Genomic DNA, 20,190 nt, shown 5'->3' on the forward strand with positions numbered 1-20,190 from the left:
GGTTCACAACATGGCTCCAACTACCCATGGCAGCACAGGCAAAAAAAACAGGGCTGCTTCAAGCAATCATAAAAGCACAGCAGAAGTTTTCCTGAGTCTCCCTGTCTGTACCTTTGAATATTAGCTCCTGCCCTCTAGCATAGGTTGGTCTTGCTCCTTGCTGCAGGTACTCCAGTTATGTGAGACAGTATTACATACAGGAATCTAAGCATCTAACAGAAGGGTTTTCACACAGTAGGGCAGCATTTCACTGGACACCTCACTAGCAGAGAGCTACTAGAGAAAGGGCAGGTAAGTGATATTTAGCAGCTACCATGTTCTAGCTGAAACCTTTCAAGTTAGCTGTGTGGTTTGCTTCTGGACTCCAGAAGCTGCACACTTGTTCAGAAGGGGACTCTTCTGTTAAGCTGGATATAACATGGTGAAGAAAGTCCCCTAATTGGTTTTAAAATGGAAATGTGGAACTTGTTTAAACTTGAAAATTCAGATTACAGGAGGGTGTGAATGACTGTAAGTTACCACAGAATAGCCATTTTTTATTAACTTCACACATAGACAAGCCTCAACACATCCAAGAAACCATTAGCTGGCCATACTGCCATGAGAAAGGAACATTCAAAGTTTCAAGTCTTTCTTCTACGTGGTTTTCATTTAAGAGTTTGTAAGCCTTTGCCTACAAGCACAGAAACAATCTTTTAAGCAAACTAATATAAACAAATTACTTTTGAGTTCCTCATGTTTTAAACATGTGAAAAAATGCATAGGATAAAAATTATGGTGCACTATAGAAGAACAGATTTGTGTCATAATCTTGAGGACTGTAGTCTAAAGAAGATCCACTATACGTTACGGCACCACCATCAAACGCATACAGGGGAGAAGAGCCAGAAATACCTTTGAATCCTGGGGAAAACAGTAACAGTAAGCCAAGAGGAAAGGCTGAGGCTGGCTTGCGTCTACCAGCCAACAGGTGTTTAAGTTGCACTTTTTTTAACTACAAAAAAAAAAAAAGAGCACTTTTCCACACATGTTAGGAAGTCTGTTGACTCCCCTCTTCCTCACAGAAGGAAGTGGAAAAAATACCACCTGAGAAAACCAAGACCCAAGCTGACAAAAAAATTACCCTCCCAGGCAATGCAGCATATGGCTGCTATACCCCATCAAGTTTGAAATCAACTGGGCAGATGCTCCCCACATAACAAGCCTTGGAAAACACAAAGCCACAGTCTTAGTCCCAGTGGTCCAGTTCTGTTCCTGCAGAATTTAAATGCCATAGTTTTCAAGTAGCCAATGTTACAAGATAAAAACAATTTAGGACTAGGATTTTCAGTACAGCCTCTTCCCACAGAAGCACAGTCATGCGGAAGTCAAAACTAACAAATCGGTGGCACAGGTCCTGTCTTTGGAGCTCCTCCAAGTTTTGAGAAGGGTTGCAAATACAGGCTCCAAAGCAAGGGTTTTCTCCAATCTTCCTACTAGGCTTGTGGTTTGCATGCAAGGAGACAGGCTAGGCTACATCTGAATATCAACATGTAGACAAGATAATCCAAGAGAAAAAAAACTATCTACCCCACCACCGCAGCTCTGTCACTGCAAAAACAGAGTTCCCTCTTTCACTAATAAGCCATCAAAACTATGTGCTTAGTCAAAGCCTCTGCCAGTAACACCTAAATTTTCCAACAAGAGCTATCCAGCAGAAAGCCACTAGAGAAGATTAAGTTTAATGCCAGCTTGGAGCTCAAAATGATGAATTTAAAGGAGAAAGCTGACAAACATTGAATAGCCCAAAGTTACTCAGCCTAGATACTACCACCATAACACCATAAAAGCTGGTACAATTCACAGCAAAGCAACTGGCTCGGTACATAGAATAAGTCAATCCAAACAGTAATATATAAGGGAAATACTTGTTACCCAAGATGCTGTGGCAACGTTAAACTGAGTACATAAACCAATGAACTTTTTTCAGTGCTTAGGAGAACCCCACTGACCCCAGACTAAGTGAAACTGCATTATTTGCAATTCTCAACTAAGACTTTATCTTAGGATAACTTTACAAGAAATTTTAATCATCTTCTTCTTGCAATGAGGAAGGAAACCTGAAGTGTGTAAAGAATGCAATATTACTCTCCTGGGGGCTTGTCTATACTTGGGACCTCTTCCAACATCGCTATTTGACTTTAAAAATTATGCTCCACTCTCTTCTGCTCTAGTCATCAGGTTATCATCTTTGTCATGTTTCACAGTCATCTTCATTTACCAACAAACCAGTGCAGTCCACAACCTCCCCAGTTAACTGCTCTAACACAGCTAACTCAACACCCAAGTTTGCAGAGAGACAAAATATTGCTGCTACCCACTATCACTGGACACAAAAGCCAGGGCCACTCAATAACCAGACCTTTCTAGTCACCTTCCTGAAGGTATCTCTGTACCTGCTTCCAGCCAGTAAACTTGCCAACAACTTGTAAACGTGGTAACACTTCTTTGGTGTCTTTTTCCCCCCCCCCGATATGTGATTAGTTGTAGCCTAGCAGTTGTAGAAATAACACAGCAACACAGTTGTACCAGCAACCCTCCTTCTTCACAGGTCTCAGGACCTAACTGCATACCAACTTCAGTTTAAAATTAGTTCAAGGTACATTAGACAGACATTTCCTTGAACCTTGACCTTCCACAACAAAGAACTCCTCCTTCAGGAGATCTCCACCCTAGCCAACTCCAGCAATTTTTCAAGTATAAAAGCTACCAGGCATCAGACCTGCAGTAGTTCACCGCTACTGGAAGGTGGGCAGCATAAATATTTAACTATTGGGTTTGCCAGCCAAGGCCCCTCGGGCAAGAAGTTCAGAGCAATTAGAACAGCACCTAGAAATCACATACTGCAAAGACCAAATGGACACCTCATCAGCAAGGCAGTGTCAAACTGCAGCTCTGCACAAAGGGTGGAAACTCTCAACCCCTCTGTCCACTCATTCTCCTCTATTTTTGCTCCAAACAGTGCAGCTACCCCCGGCCCAGAGGAGATTTGGTATCAGGCCTTTACAAAGTACGACACTCACTAAGCACTCAAATCTACTCTACCCTCCATGTGTAAGTAGCAGTGGACAAAGCAGCTGTACTGACAGTCTCTAAGCTCAAAGTATTCTTAGTTGTTCAAACCCTCTGAGAGAATGAGGTGGCAAGTAAAACATCAAGTGTCCTACTTGAAGAAGAAAACAACCTTTTTCTGGAGCCAAAGGCAGTTCACAAGAGACAGCTACTCAGCCACAGACAGATATGCTCTCCCTTCTGTTCACCTGGCTCCATAAGTAGCCAATAATGTTTCTTTAGTGCCCAGGAATATTGCACAATCACTGTGATTGTTTTAAATCAGTAATTATTGTTACCTTGCAGTTGAGCCTCCCCCTAATCCAAAGATGGTATCTTAGATTTCTAGCCTGACAACTCATGCTTTTCTAATTAGCTGACAGGACAGCCCTGTGCTTACCTCAGTGCACTGTCTCTTGACTGCATTTGATGCAAAGACTCCTTCCACACCCCCTATACAGTAAGTTTAACTGTCTTCAGACAGAGTAGCCAGCACACCTCTAGTACTCACCAGTACAGCCTCACTGATAAGCAAAGCACTGCCTATGTGGATGCAGCTTCCTTGCTAGAATTGTGATTAGGTCTGCAACAGAGGGTTTCTTCCTCCTCCCACAGCACCAGCCAGAGTAAGGAAGCATTTGTAAAACTCCCTACTGTTGCAGGCAGTTCACCCTCAAAAGAACCATGTCTGGCTGAAGGCTTGCTAGGACTCTGCTAAATATTAGCTAGTTCTTCAAACTTGCTTGGAGTCTATTAAGGGGTTCAGGTTTAAAGTACAGACAGTGACCAACCTACAACAGGGCACAACTTCACTGCCATGAGGAAAACTGAAGCAGATTTCTAGAATGAAGACAGCTGAAAGATTTCCAGGGCTTAAGCTAACTAAGGCCTTCTAGCCCCCCACCAATCCTTCTAGGACAGATGCTAGCTGTGAAAGTTACATTACCATACCCTGGGTAAGATGAGAGAGAAGCTTCAGTTAACAGGAATTCTTACGCCTCTGCTAAAGGCTTGCGTTGCTGCCTCGGTAACCGAACACCTCATACAGAGCCACCAATTTCAGCAAAGCATCAATCTTCAAAAAATCTCCACAGTAATGAAGCCGCAGCAAATCAAGATGACTTGCAGGTCACCTCAATGCCTCAATGAGACCCCAGTACCCTACAATAATGGAACCACTTTGCAGAGTGGGAGTAACCCTTCAAGAGTAGGGTAGAAAATTAGATGAGCTTTAACATACTTTGTTTTCCTAATACAACCCCTCTCTGAAATTAGTTTGGTTTTAACTATGCCTGAGACCAAGGACAAGTCTAGAACAAGCTTTCAAGGTCCCCTTTCTTTTTAACAGTTTGAGCACCGAGATGCAGATTAAAATCATGTAATGTTAGGAGCTGCGCTGTGTGACTCCCTCTTGTAGGCATCTCAGTTCATGGTTCCAAGGTATCACACTACAAGCAATTTATTAGGGGCCTGCTGGACCACGGGGAGGGGTGGAGGGAAACAACAACAACAAGCTATCCTCATGACACTTTACTCTGTGAACAGTACCTAAGTTGTGGGTTTGTGTGTACAAAAATATCCTTTCTCTCCCTCATTCTAGAGATCTAACCTTACCTTTAGAGTCTACAGACTCCAGGTCTGACACCTGTGGGACCCTGGCCAACAAACCATACAGCACTGACTCCCTATGACTTCCAGCTCTGCAAGGTGTCAGAGCCAAGGGTGCACAAGGTCCCCCGAGGGGCTGTGGTGATGCATCCCAGTAGAATGGAGGTGATGTCCAGCCCCCTTCCTACTGCAACTAGGAGTGCAGGACAAAACTTTCCAGAGTCACATCCTAACCCTCTCCCCAGTCCAGCAGCAATATTGGATCATCCGGAAAAACATGGGAAGAAAAGGAAAAGTACAGACTTGCACCTGTAGCTTCATGTGGGTAAAATGCTTAGCAAGGTTTGGAAGTAGAACACTACTGAGAATTAGAGCAGGGTGGCCCATCACTTGCCAGATTGCTAGCAGGACAAGTGGCTTCACAGCACACATCTGAACCTTGTCATCTGTTTGTATTGCAATAGATGAAGTCCCTTAGGCTAAGATCACTAATTTATCCCATCCTGAAGATGGAAAGCATCTCTAAATGTACATCAGTTGAAGAAAAAGATAGGAGAATACCAAGAACCTCCTATTGTACAGGCAGGAATGGGTAGAAATTCAGTGCCTTTCCCAGAGCCACTGCAAAGCAAGTCTCCAGTGGTAGTGGAAACTGAGGGCAGGAAAACACCTTGGGGAAAGAAAAAACACATACCACCACATGCTGGTACAAGATCACCATAATTTAAAGAGATAAGTGGGTTTTATATCAATTCCACACTCAAAAAATCTTCCAGGACCTTGTTATCCCTACTGATGCATAACTGGCTAGTGACATGGAAGAAGCAAGTAGGTTTTTGTGTACAAGTCCAAGCCAGAACTACCCTGGAAGGAAGTACTTGAGAGACAAGTGCTAGTAGAAAAATGACAGGTTGGAATGGAAAAATAATGCACAAGATCATACCTTGGGTACAAGCCCTCAAGGGACACTGAGTGTCCAACTAAGCACCTTTCAGTAAGATTTCTTCCCTCTGCACCCCACATCATTTTCTCAAAACATACACATGTATTTTAGACAATCTTAACAAAATGTGAATGATGTGGGAGTAAAGAAGGGAAAAAAAACCCCACACTCCATGCAGTCTACACCTCAAATAAGTTGACTCACAGAAGAACCTCATGCAGGTAAGCAGATAGAATCACAGAATCTTTTAGGTTGGAAAAGACCTTTAAGATCGTCGAGTCCAACCATCAACCATGCCCACTAAACCATGTCCTGAAGTGCCTTGTCTACGCACTTTTTTAATACCTCCAGGGATGGTGACTCAACCACTTCCCTGGTCAGCCTGTTCCAATACCTGACAACCCTTTTAGTAAAGAAATTTTTCCTAATATCCAATCTAAACCTCCCCTACCGCAACTTGAGGCCATTTCCTCTCACTCTATCTCCAGCTACCTGACAGAAGACACCAGCACCCACCTCACTACAACCTCCTTTCAGGTAGTTGTAGAGAGCAGTAAGGTCTCCCCTCAGCCTCCTTTTCTCCAGACTAAACCACCCCAGTTCCCTCAGCCGCTCCTTATAAGACTTGTGCTCCAGGCCCCTCACCAACTTGGTTGCCCTTCTCTGGACACACTCCAGCACCTGATAACAAATACTATAGTCACAGACAAAAGCACCTCCAATTCTAAGACAATGATTTACACGCATACTTGTGACAAGAAGTCAGGCCAAGATGCTGCCAATATGAAAACCAGTCAGACACCCAAAACTGAACAAGACAGGAACTCGGGTAGGAGCCTCTAACAGACTGCCTGTGGGATGCAATAGCAGCAGTTTGTAAGTCAACAGTTTTGGAAAAAGTTTATTTTCTTGGTCTCTCTTCAAGCTTCCCAGCTAATGTCCATCTCTTCCTCCTTGATTCTAAACACAAACTTGTCTGCATGACAAAATAGGGCCCTCAGCCTACCCCTGTTCTCCAGGGCTGCCAGCCCTCATGGAAACTGTTGGCCAAGGACAGGAGAACTCTCAGTAGCAGCTGGATTTCAACTGCTGACAGGGGCCAGCAGAAACCAGCACCTAGGACCAGTTCAGCTCCAGGGAGGAGAAGGAGGGTTAGCCTCTACGCTCAGGCATAAGCAGATTCTATTCAGCCTGGCATTTGCAACCACACATAAGCGGATGGCCAAAGAAATCCCCCACCACAGGCAGCAAGGGATCACAGAAAGCCACCACTACACTTAAGATTTATAAAACGGTGGGTGGAGGGAGCACAGGACAATGAGGAGCAGAAAGGGTTTTTGTTTGACAATACCATGAATTGGGCTGAACTCTAGTGGCAGTTAAAAGGCTGCTGGGCTAAGAAACCACCTGCAATGTAACAGGCGGAGAGACATACCTGCAATTCTTCCCTTCTGCTCAGCATCACTTTGAAACACAGGTCAGAATCTGACTCCATTTTGATCAGATCTTTGCCTCAGCAAATCATTGTTGGTTCAATTTAGCTTTCTGAAATATCTTGGAATCTAAAGCATGTACAAGCAAAGTGTAGAAAGGGCCCCAGCTTAAACCTGAAACACAGAAACACTGCACCAGGGACTGGCCTAGTTAGGCTGTTTATCCTAGTATTTTGCTGGCAGGGGAAACAAATTAGAGATTTAAAAATCTGCCCACTCACTTCCAATAAACTAATGATGATGACGCTTTTCTAACAATTAATTTTGCTGCTCCTGCTTGGCATACTGTTTCTAGAAGCAGAATGGACATCTCCCTCCTTGCAGAGCCAAACATGCAGAGATTTGATTAAGTGACAGAACAGGAAACCAGATGAACTCAAACACTAACCATGAATTGAGATCAAACCTCTTGGAGAGCACCTGGACCCTCTCAGACCACAAAACCCGTTTGTTGCCCTCCTAAAACTTGAACAGTTACAACTCCATCCAGTTCATTTGGGTTTGGGGTTTTTTTGTGCAAGAGTGCTAGTGCTGCCAAAGAGAGGAGAAAGTGATCTCTCATGTTTATGACAGAGCCAAACACTAGTGTAGCACAGAATGCCAAGGAACTTGCATGTGTTTAGCTCTTCAGTATCCTGCTGCACAAAGCTCTTAACTAACTCACATCAGGCTTTTAGACAGCTTTGATGACTGATAACATGTTGGTCCAATAGACAAATATCCAAAACACTGAGGGAGGTCTAAAGAAACATGCAATGCAAACTGAGAAATTAATAGACAAAACCAGTCTATTTTATTCACTCAGCTGAGAGACCTTTATATACTTGCCAGCATTTTCTTTAATGCACTGGCAAGCACTGTTCGAAGGTGCACTGGCACTGTCAGCATCCAGGAGGAAGCTTCAATTACAACTGCCAGTGGAGGAGGCGTTAACAGCAGCAAGCCCGATTCAGAGGCACACCAACAAGATTTCCAGCCCTAGTCTAGGCAAGGCCCAAGATAATGAGAGACTCAGGGTGACACACAAGCCTGATCCAAAGTCATCTGAGGCCAGAGTGGTCCCCGTAATGGCAGTCCACAAGCTTCAAAGCCACATTACTCTCACAAAAATCTACATGTATGTTGAAATGGGGAGGTACATGCAGGGGAGGTCATTACTTTATCCATTTGAACATTTTATGTCCAGCCTCTTTCACACTTCTTGTTGAAGGCAAGATCTAGCTCCTCATGTTGTAAATCACTACAGAAGTGGCCAGACTTGCTGTCAGCTCTCAACCTCTAACAAGCAACAGCCCTGACCAAATTGCCTGATGGATAGGGAAGGATTGACTAACATATGGGAGAAACAGATAAATCATTTCAGTTTGAGTTTTGCTGTTTAAATATCTGGTTTTCATAACACTTAAGTTGTAGCTCAGATTTAAGATTCCTACAGAATTTCGAAGATGACTGGACAACTAGTTCATTTGATCATAGGCGCTCTCTGCAATTGTCCTTCTAGGGAACGTCACACAAACTAGAGAAACTTTTCCATCCCCCAAGCATGCTGCTGCCTCACTTTTAGCACTGTATATTATCAGCCAAGTGAAGCAAGGCCAAAGTGTTTAACTTCATGGTATTTTTCTTCTTGAAACAAACTTTTGAAGCTGTCTGATCATTTCCAAGGACCTCACAAAAATGTTGCAGGCATCAGTGTGAAAAAAAAAATCCATTTATGCTAGCAGCAATTTTTTAAAAAACAAAACAAGTGTGACTGTAAAATACAGAGAGGATCAACTATGGTAGTCATTACTCCGTCCCTCTTGTAACTTCCAGGCTTCAGTCCCACTGGCAGGGTTCAACAGAGAAAACAAGCAAAAGCTAGACTTTGCCAAGCCCAGGACTGCAGCACAAAGGCTTGTTCCACACAGCAAGCTACGCTGCCATGATAAGGAAGACCCTGAATATGACAGTACTGCAGTTCCATCCAGCACTTGTAGTCCTTTGCTCTAGTGAAAGCTCACCACTATTGGAAGCTCTCAAACACATCCAGCTGCAGCCCCCTTCTCCAGTTGCAAACCTCTTTTAAAGCCAGTTCAGAATCCCACACAGAAGCAAACACTTGCACTTCTAATGCCTCTGCAAGATCTAATTTGAGAACTACCAATCTAAATGGTGGACTTCAGGTGTCATCAGGTATCAAGCGGCAATACTTCAGTTTGTCTTTCAACAGCACCTAGGTGGCATCAAGAGGAACATGCAATGGAGATGCAACTGCTCAAAAAGATGCAGAGGAACGGTCTGCAGTACTCAGCATCAAAATGGACTCCAACGTATGGCCTGAGATGCTGGCACAAGCACTGGGGCAGAGAGCATATCTCTTCCCTACCAACACCGGCTTGGCACACGCTTCTTCACTTAACCCTCACCTCCTTTACTAAACGCTGACTTATGAACTAAGTCTGCAAGGGACAGAGAGATCTCCTGATCAGAACAACCCTCACACCTGGGAAGTCTCTGCTCTACTCCACCACAGGCTTCCCATACAACCTTGAGCTTGTCAGCCTGCCTCAGTTTCCCACCTCTTTCTCAAGAAGCTGTGCAGGGGAGTGGGGAAAGAAGCAGCTTTTACCTTCCTCACAGATACCTGAGGATACATACCTTTAAAATACCTTAAGTGTAGCCCACACGGGCCTGTATAAACATACTGACAAATAACTGCATTTCATTTACTTAGATGCCACATCTCTCCGAAGCATTTTTGCAGCATTTGTCTAATGACGATCCACCCCTTTGTACAGGCACAAGCTTCCAGTCCTCACCCAACTTGCGTTAAAAATTTTGCTAGAAACAAACGAAGTAAAGCACGGCACGTGCACAAAAGGGCCAAACGCAAGAGCTGAACCCACCCAAACCACAAGATGGTTTTAAAAATACAGCAGCCTCAAGACGTTATCATAATCCTGCACCGCTGAGCGAACGCGACGCGGCCGCGCTTCTCCTCCCGTCGCTGACCAAGCGTCTGTACTAGCGGGGACCCTCCAAGGGGCCTCTACCCTGCGACCGCCCGAGCACCGCCGCCTCCCCCGCCGCAGGGCCGGCTGGCCCCCCGCTGCCGCCGCACGGCCGCTGCTCGGCGGCCCCGCTCCCACCGGGCGGCACGGCCCCAAGCCGTGCCCGCAGAGGAGCCCGCGCCGCCGCCGCCGCCCCCGAGGGGGAGCCGGGGCCGGCCGCCCCCGCGGCTCGCTGACCCCCCGCAGCCCCAGCGGGCTGCCCGCGCCCAGCGGCCCCCAGGGGCGGGGATGCCAAGGGGCGCCTCCGCGCCAGCCGTTAGGCCCCGGCAGCCCCCGGCTCCTGCTGCGGCCGTTATGCCGCCGGACCGTGTCCGTCGTCCCCCCCCCCCCCCCCCCGCCGACAAACCACACCGCCGGGCGACACGGAGCTGCGCTCCCGCCCGGTGCCGCGGGCGGGCCGGCCCCGGCGGCGCCCACCCCACCCCGCCCCGCTCCCCTCACGGCCGCGCTCCCCGCCGTCACCCAGCGGCGGCACCACACAAAGCCCCCGGCCGCGCTTCTCCCCCCCCCCCCCCCGCCCCGGTGCGGCGGCCCGGCCCGGCCCGGCCCTCCCCGCCCGGCGCGGCACCGGCGCAGGCGCTACCTGTCGGGCACAGCGCGGGAGGCGGCGGCGGGGCGGGGGCCGGACGGCGGTCAGTGCCGGCGGCGGCGCCCGCTGCGCTGCATGGCTGCGCCCGCCCCGCTGCCACGGGAAGAATGGGAGCCAGCGCGCATGCGCCACCCGCACCCCCTCCACGCCGGCGCGTCACCGCCCCGCGCCTCTAGAAGGCTCCCGGGCCAGCAGCACGCATGCGCGCAAGGATGCGCATACACACTCCCCCCCTCCCCCCGCCCAGCACGTACCATAGAGTGTGAGGCGAAGGCTAGAGAAAACGTGCCTCCCGCGGTTCTCTATGGTAGGTGGGGGGGAAGCCCCCAGGCACTGAGGCGGTGAGGTCAGTGTGCGCGGTGCGCGTGCGCAGGGGCGGCACCGCCCCGCCGCGGCCGTTACGGGCGGGCTCGGTCGCCATGGCGACGCCGCCCGCGCGGTGGGAGCCGTTGGGGCTGCCGGGGCCGCCGGGCGGTTTGCTGTGAGAAGGCAGACAAACGTTTTTCTAGGCATAGCGGGGCAAGGGGAGGCTCAAAACCGCGTCCCGACTGATCTGCCCCAGCAGAAGGCTTCAGGGAGTACACTGCTCCTGGCTGGTGGGCCCAACTTGTGAGAAGCTTCGATCTTTTGAGAGGAATTCCTGATGTTGGGCAAGGAGAGCGTGGGGGCTAAGTGCCGCCGTGTGGAAAGAAGCCTGAAGCGGCCTGTCAGTGCACAGCCCCTCCTTCTAATGATTCCCTATTGAGGGAAACTGAGTTTTGTGCAGTCTTAGTAGTTAAAAAGCTGCGTTTAAAAGCAACTAATTCTTTCTCCTAAACAGAATGAGTTGCAGCACTCCTCCAATATGACTGAGGTGAAAACAGGAAACAAACTCCCTGTGCATAGGATCTTTACCAAGACATGTTTGACCATCTTCTTCCCTAGGCTTAGGTCTGCTTCTCTCATGTTGGTTGTAGGGAACCTTGGTTTCACCTCAAGCACTGCCAGCTGTCCTCATCCTCTGAGCTGCAGAAAGCAGCTGACCCCCATAAGGTGGTGTAACATTGTGATTTCCAACAAGTCCGTAGTCTCAGCCATCAAAACAGTTCATGTGGAGGAAATAGTTCCTTTTCAGTCATAACTTCTTGAAATAATAATGCCCTTCTTCATGGCTTACGGTTTTGGCACAGGAATGGCTTTTGGCAAGCCCCCTCCAAATAACACTGAATTTGCTAATTTGGTTTTTTCCACCATCAGGTTCCAGAGCAATTCATAACTGCTGCTTTGCATGAAGGAATCGGCATAGGTTGAACGTAAAAAGTGGAACAGGCTGCACAGATGTCAAGAGAAAGCTGGGGATATTAGTGCTTAACAGGATGCCAGCTCTGTGTAAACTGAAAGCAGGTAATTACAAACCAGCTTTAGAAATTACTGTGGTTCTCACCCCCCAGGCAGTAGCTAATCTCCTGAGAGCCCTAACTGGCTAAGTACTACCCACAGTAGAGACACAACAGCTCTGCTTTACCTACTGTGGTTTTCCTGTCCCCACATTACTATCCATATGTGCTCAGAGGAGGGACAGCCCCTGTGCTGAATGCTCTCCCTCCCTAGTTGGGCAGTTCTGCAACCAGGACTCCAGTCATTTGCCCTTCTCTCATTTTGCAGTCTCCTAACAGCAGCTGATGACAGGGTAGGATCATCAGTGCGTTAATAAAGCACTGATCATTCCACTTCAGCTGAATCTGTTAGAACTACAGGCAAAGTTTTCTCGGAGAGTCTAGACAGTTCCCTCTCTGCTACCTAAAATACCATCACATTCCATTTTGAGCAAGAAAATGAGATAAAAATGAACAAACAGTTCTAAGTTAGCCGAGTTATGATGAGCAATATTTCACTTAGCTTTAGTAAGAAATCAGTAATTGTGTATCACACATTTGCTGTGAATTCATTCTCTTCAGTGTTACAATAAAGAGGCATTTACCTTGGAAATCTCTCAATACTACCTTCTGATATAATTGGGTGTTTGCCCTTTTTTTCATAGATTCTTACTTCTGGTGATTTTAAGGTCACTGTTTGGCAGTCTAAAGCTTCATAAAGAAATGCTGACAGATGCTGGTGGCTTGGTTTTTAAATACTTTTTTTTTTCCCCCTCCTTGAAAAAACTTGCACAGAAAATGTAATTTTTATTTCCTCTTTTGTTGCAAGACTTCAGGTGACAATGCACAAAACTTAGAAGCTTCCTCACTGTGAAATTAACAGACAGACTGTGGCCACGGTCTTTGTGTACTTTCTTCACATTTTTATTGTAGAACAGGTAGAGTCTCTGCACAGAAATTAATTTCTCTGTCATTTAATCAGCTCTAATGTTTTGATTTTTTTCTGTTATTACATGACCATTTCCTTGGCTCCCTGCAGAGACTTATAGAACAGTTTATGTCTATATTTTTAAGATCATCAAATTGCTCCATCAGCAGCAGCACTAATGATGCCTGGTTTCCTACAGATCTGTGTTCTTTGTCCCTCTAATCCGCCTTGCTCTCTCAGCAGCCCTACCTTCCTTTGTGTGTCCTGTGACACTCCCCTCTAAGGAGACACAGGCAGCAGCACGAGGTGCGGTTAGTCCAGGGCTGTGTACATGTGCAGATTGACCGGCAGGCTGCTGCCAAAGGAATCACACCGTGCCTGAGCTCCCTCCTGCCTTCCCCTGAGGCTGGCAATGATTATGTCTCTCCTCCAGTTCTCATGAAACTTGAGATTCTTTTCTCCTCCCTAAATGTTGAGAAGGAAAAAAGGAGGGGGGCTAGCCTGACAGCTGAAGAGACGTAGACAGACAGACAGACCGATCAGGTAAGCCTCATTTTCATTAGGAACAGAAGTCTAAAATACATTGTAACCTGCAGGTTTTCTTCAAACTGTTTAAAAGTAGGTGGTAAAGGCACTGTTCTGATTCTTGCCCTTTAGGTTTCTTAAAATTAGTCGCTACTGCCTATAGTATTGCACCATATCACACACTATATTGCACACTTCAGCCTGCTTTCTCTAATAGAACACTGTCCTTTCATGGAATTTTTTTTTTTTTTTAGCTTTCTTTTAGAGTCTCACATCATCTCAGTATTCTTTAATTCTGCTCAGAGGAGGCTCTGGGTTATACTGTGCAGTCCATCAACTTTCACAATCTGCATTAGTTCTAGCACCATCTACAACAGACTGGTGCCTCCGTTGCCTATGACAGTTCTCAATGGAAACCCACCACGAAGGCACGTCCGGATACCAGATCCAAGTTTCTGGATGGAATCAAATCTGCAGACACCTCAGCTTTCCAAAATCATTGTTAGGTAACGACTGTGCTATTTCTAACCAGTCCTTGGGGATTCATCCTGGGGTGCAGAAAGGACGCTCTAAATGAAGGGAACAGCAGTAATTACTGGAGGAGCTGCTACCATCACACATGAGCGCATGACAAGGACTTCACTACCAGTGGTGTAACAGCAGGCATTTTGCGTTACCCTTATAAATAACGTACCTAAATAAAGGTACTTCTTACCATGCTCTCATTTCTGAAAGATCTGCATTTACTTACCTATCTTGCACGTGGATCGCCAGCACAGGCAGGACTAGTGCAGCAGAAAGGTAGGAACATCTGTCTCCTGAGAGGATACTGTTCCCAGTGAAGCAGCACATATCTCTTTAATCACTCCACCTGCAAAGTACACTGTTCCCTGCTTGTTGAGAAAGGTCTGGTTTGTCATGAGTAGGAGGTATGTGCCTATACACGTGCAAAATAAAGCACAGTCCATTTGCAAGATGAAACAGGAGATCAGGTTACGGTCATCTGCAGTGAGGGCACAGAAAGCTGTAAGGAAAGGCAAAGTAAAGCCAGAAAGCTTTTTTAAAATAACGGAATGTACAGATATTCTAGCTTTCATTTACCAACACTGCTCTTTCAAACAAAAACACACCAATAAAACAGAACTAGTGGGGAGCAGAGGGATGGATTGGGAGGGAGAGAGTCTCTATTTCAGTAGAAACACTGGCTATACCCAAGTGACCTGCTCCTCCCCTTTCCTTCAGGGCCCTTTTGCAAAATGTCTGCTCAGGAATCTGAGGGCCTAGTGCTCCAAGGAGAAATGTATTCATTTATGAATGACAGTATGATGATGTAGTTGCCCATGACAGCAGAGGTAGCAGTGTCAAAGCCTGGATGTCCCTGGGTTGCTTCCCTGGAGCTAAGCACACTGCCATGCAGACTTAGAAAGCCACATCTCCTTTATGTGCTGTCCCAAGTTGACTACTTGCATGACTAAGGGGGAGAACAACTTCACTTGACTCGATGTAGCACTGCATCTCTCCCTCTGCCATCTCCTGGCCCTGACATCTCCCGCACACGTCACCTGAACAGACTTGTGCAGTGCTAAGGAGAAGGCTGGATTGCTCCTGGCACAAAGATAACTAACATGGGCCAACGTGAGGTGAAGCCCAAGTACCCAGCTGCTGAGTGCTGTTGATCCTGCTCTGGCATGGGCTCCCTGTGTGACTCACCTCCTCTACCCCTCACTTACCTTACCTGTGAAACAGGGAACGAACTCCTTCTCCACACTGCGTGAGAGCCAACACTTGAAACAGGGAAAGCACTAGCTACCTCACATCAACATTAAATTTAATAATTCCTCGTTCTTTCCTTTGCACATGACAGTTGTCACAGCCCCAGATTCGAGCACTTTCAGCTCAGACAATATGCTCCTGAACTGCTATCTTTAATTGGCACTTTCCTGCCAAGCCTCAGCGTTTTGCATCGGGCTTTTTCCACGTGAGAGCTGCCACAAACAAAGCAGCCCGCTGACCCACTTTAACTCCCACGTGAAGGCACATGAAGCTTCGCTTCGGTCACCAAACAGAAAAGAAAATGCAAAAGCAGAAGGTTTTGATTAAAGGGAAGTGAGCAAATGGCTTCAAGGTTCATCGTGTGCACATGGGCACGTCTGCCTGTGTTCACTCCTTGCCGAAATTTGGCCACCCAGAGAGAAACACCACATACAAAGCAAGTAGTCCTCATGCAGTGTGAATTGGGTTTGATTCGAGATTTCCTGTTGGCACGAAAGTCCTGTGAGCCATGCGACATCCCCACGGGCCTCTTGCTCTGACCTGGAGTGACTGCCTCCAGGGAGGCAGGGGACAGACAGACAGTTCATTCTCTCTGGCCAAAACATCAAGGAAGGTACCAATTAGTGTTAATTGTGGCATTGTGACTGGAGGCTGAGCAGAAACCCCCCAAAACTGAACACAGGCTACTGGCAACAGCTTTCCACCCTTTCTGACCCAAGCTAGGTTTAATGCAGTAGCCTAGAAGATCTCTAGTCATAATGAGACATAGGCATGAGGTCTTGTATTTGCATCAGAAACCGTATTTTTCCTGGCTGCCCCCCCAGGACTCTGAGAAGAGACTTTACAGGTCAAACTAACAGGAGTCCTATTTTTGCCTTGCACTTAAATTTACATTAAACATTTCAGTCCCATTTCCTCTTCCTTCATAATTCCCCATTTACACTCTTTCAGATGGATTTACCTCTTCCTGTGCTTGTTCTCTATAGTCATCTGCTGTTATTTTATATAGTTATCTGGGTTATTTTATCTTTTTTCCACCACCCAAACAGTTACAACTATGCTCACATCTCTTTTTTTTTTTTTTTTTAAACTTGCACATCACACATCCACATACCTTAGCAGCATGGATTCTTTTAATCTTTGAAAAACATTTCCTTTTTATCCTCACCCAAATATTAAGCCAACTGGAAAGTGACACATCAAGGTTAGGAATGCAGTCTGCTCCTGACAAGGAAAAAATGCTGAGCTTTGCAAGAGAGGCTAAGTGGATTAAGATCCTTTTTAAAGATTAGGTCACCCTTCACCCCAAATGCAGATTTCTACTGAAATTAATGGAAGCTCTTACAAAATGCAACGGGAAGGCTGACACTGAACAGCAACACAGCAAACATACCGGCAGCCCACTCAACACCGATTGTCCAAATCACCGACTCCAAATGGTTCTTAACAACTGACTGAATCTATACTACATATTAACATGGCAGGATTTCATCTTGTAAAATTATGAGCCGATGGGGAAAAAAAGCTGAGCTAGCAGTTCTCAGGATAAAAACTTGGGCTGTGATTCATCTGATGTGGCTGCATTGACGTTACACCAACGGACAGGTTTGCCTTAGGAGAATCCACACTGCCTCTGAAACTAGTGCTTTGCACTTGCATAGCTCCTCCCAGCCCAGTCTCAAAGCTCTGGCAGCTCCAGCAGCTCCAAACATGGATGGTTTGTTTTTCAGGATACAATTCAATAGAATGCACTTTAAGCATTGTCCAGCTAATAAACCACAAACATCATGTCTTTGTGTGGGATAGCTGAGGGAAAAGCCTTATAGATTTATCTTACATTTCCTCTGCCCATTGCTTCTGGGCAGATGGACCCAGCCCTTCTAACAGGCAGACCTGCAACGCAACCCAGCACCTGAAAGTCCTACTGGATCCCTTCCAGCTCTCACATCAACAGAAGTAAAAGTCCTGCAGGTGACAAAGCAGCTGTGCTGCTGCTGCGCAACTGGCACAGGCCCCTGCTCGCTCCCCACCGCACAACTGCCTTCTGCAGGGCATGCTGGCGAGAAACAGTAACTCTGAGTACACTCAGCAAGCAAGACGGAGAGGCAAGGTACTGCCTTCACTCTCAAAATGGTGCAACACTTTCAGCCTTGCAAAGCTACCCTGACAGAAGTAACTCTACTTCCCTGCTCATTTTAAAGAAACCAATACACATGCAAGCTGGGGGGCTGTGCAAGCACTTGCGGTAAACTGGCAGCAATGCCAACCCGCAGAGAGAGCAGCCTGATTTCCACATCTGTACCTGCTCACCAAGCCCTCTGTCTCAGTCAGCACTGGAAAAATGCACTGAAAAAAACAGGACTTTCCAGACTCACTATGCTAAAAACCAGTTTTATTTGTTTTTCTCCTCCCTGTTCTTTAAAACAACAAGTTTCAAATCCAGGCCAGGCCCTAGACTCCCAAATGATGGGTCAAGTGCAGGGCTGAACATGCAGCCACAGAAAGGAGGCGACCCCAGTGCCCACGGCTCAATGCAGACACCCATCTTGCTGTCCCAAAGTCCTGCAGCATTCGTCCTCACAATCCTGCCTGCTCTCTTCAGCACCACATTTGAAGACAATTATAAAGCAGCATTTTCTCCCCTGACCGGAGCTAAGACTTGTGTAGAAGCTTCTCTGTAGCTTACCCTTTCCCAGCACAGGAGAACCACATAGTTACTGGCCACAGACACTCAGGTGTGCAACCAGTCCAAGCCTCCCAGGACAGCCAGCATCTCTGTCCCTGCCATATGCTTAATTAATGCTGGTAGGAGAAGTGATGAGAGGCCTCACTGCACCCTGCATGGGAGAAAATGTTTCACTTTAGCAATTCTCACTCATGCAGTTAACTATTTCCTCAGCTCGCTCTGACAGCTGCTGGCCTTGGGCAGGGAGGGATGTGCCTGGATTAGTGGTGCCAGGCAGCAGCCTGACACACGGAACAGCCCTCCCCGACATCTCCCGGGTATCCCTGGCCAAGAACGTGCAGATTATTGCTGCCTGGAGTTGGATGTTTCAAGGCTTTGGGGGTTACATTGTAAACTCTGGAAAACAGGATGTGTTTGAACAGCATCTTGGACAATGAAGAGGTCTGGTCCCAGAGAAGGACTTGTGGGTATTCCTGGAAAACACCTGACAGCGATCACATCCACTGCACTCCTGTTATCCGCTTGTCCGGCTTTCACCTGCAACACCCTGCCCAGGGCAGGGATGTGCACAGCACCTCACACATCACAGCACTACCCTGGCCGGCTGCGTGGCACAGGCAAAGCGAGAACCAAACAGCCCAGCACTCTGAAGGGAAAGTTGGGAGAGGAGGAATTTGCTAGAGCTACCCTCTGTCTCACTGGTGCTTTACTCGGAGACAAGAGGACATCACCCCTCAGAGCCACACACAAGTCCTCCCTTGCACCCTGAGCCATTTGCAGACAGGTTTTAGTCTTGCTCCTTGGGGCTGCAGCCATTTTAAAAGCCAGGTATGCAAGCAAACAGGCTTGTTACTGGCAAGAGCAAGTGTCGCTTGCCCAGCCTGCTCTCCTCTTCCACTCAGGGCCCACAAGCAAGCACTGACACTTGGACAATGGTTCGCAGCACACTCCTGACGCACTGTGCAGCCTGGGCATCTAACAACACATCTAACAGACAAAACAAGTAAGAAAACCATCAAACTGCATCTTTAATTTAGAGCAGACTAACACTGCCAAATTCACCAATGCCTTTTTCTCTAAAGGTGAGCTTTGGCTTCATCATTCCTTTCTCCCCTCTATTTTGCAGCCAATTCTGCCTTTCTCATCCCTGCCTCCCCCCATCCCATTCCTCTTTTACTTCCAGTGCTTCACGTGCTGGGAAATGCTGCGCACTCCTAAGCCCAGTTCCCCTTCCAGCAAGACAGAGAAATCAGAATAAATGAGTGTAAATTAGCAGACTCTGCTAGCACTTAAGTGTTTCTGAAGCTTGAAAACGGTACAACATACATAAGGTGTTCAGTAAACCAGGTCCACAAAGTCACCATTAAAGGCAGAGAGCTTGCCAGTTATGCCTTGAAACCAAAGCCCCAACACTCCTAGCATCCAGTAAAAACAACTCGTAGCCTGCCCTAAAATCAGTGGGCAGGAGGCTTGTGTTTGTCCAAGATGAACGAACAAATGACTGGAGAGCTGAGAAATAAAAATCAGTGCAAGGACTGAGGCATAACTCATGACACAGCACGTCTGTCCATCTGCTACGGAAACTATGTTTGGCAAGTATCAGGTGTCTGAATTTCTGCTTATGTACATCTCCCAGGACAGCAGTATATTAATAACACAGGCAGCCTAAAAACAGAAGCTATCACCAAGAAAAGCTACCCTTTTGCTGAGAGTTCCTTGCTGTAGCCTGGGTATTGTTGTTGTGCTTTACTCAAACAGCACAGAATTTTGTTTCCTTGCTTTTTGGATTTGCCATCTAAGCTGATCTCAATTGAAGGAAGACCAGTAAACAAAAGGAAGGGAAAGGAAAATTACAGCAGGAAGCAAACCTTATTGTAAGCACAGCTTTCTTGAACGTCTTATGGAGAGCAAGCAGGGTGCTAGCTTAAAGGCACAAACCTTTTCAAGAGATCTGCAGAAGCCCAAGTCCCTGGGAACTCATGCAGCTCCACAGGATAGCCCAGGCACAGCAAGCAGCATGAACAGAAGCCACAGCGTCAAACACAGAAGAAAGCAGCAAGCAGACACAGGCTTCCAGGCAGGGGCAGGACACAGGGCACAGAGAGGAGCACGGTAACAGAAGCAGAGCAGGAAGAAAGCAACACCAG

General features: G+C 47.1%; 1 protein-coding gene across 30 annotated transcripts in view; it reads right to left on the minus strand.

Annotated features, from left to right (window-relative positions):
- CLASP1 (cytoplasmic linker associated protein 1) overlaps window positions 1-19,910 on the minus strand; it is a 197,955-nt gene extending 178,045 nt beyond the window's left edge. For 5 of the 30 annotated variants that reach the window (XM_041124198.1, XM_041124186.1, XM_041124188.1 and 2 more), the window contains exon 1: window positions 14,336-19,910. The gene's annotated coding sequence lies outside the window, so the exon portion shown is untranslated. Of the gene's footprint in view, window positions 1-10,022; window positions 10,133-10,770; window positions 10,889-14,335 lie in introns of those variants that run through there. The other 25 variants (XM_041124197.1, XM_041124196.1, XM_041124195.1 and 22 more) reach the window with 13 other exon arrangements.
- Window positions 19,911-20,190: the final 280 nt, after the last annotated feature.

Source organism: Aquila chrysaetos, chromosome 6 (assembly GCF_900496995.4).
Source record: "Aquila chrysaetos chrysaetos chromosome 6, bAquChr1.4, whole genome shotgun sequence".
In the NCBI taxonomy this organism is placed as follows: Eukaryota; Metazoa; Chordata; class Aves; order Accipitriformes; family Accipitridae; genus Aquila; species Aquila chrysaetos.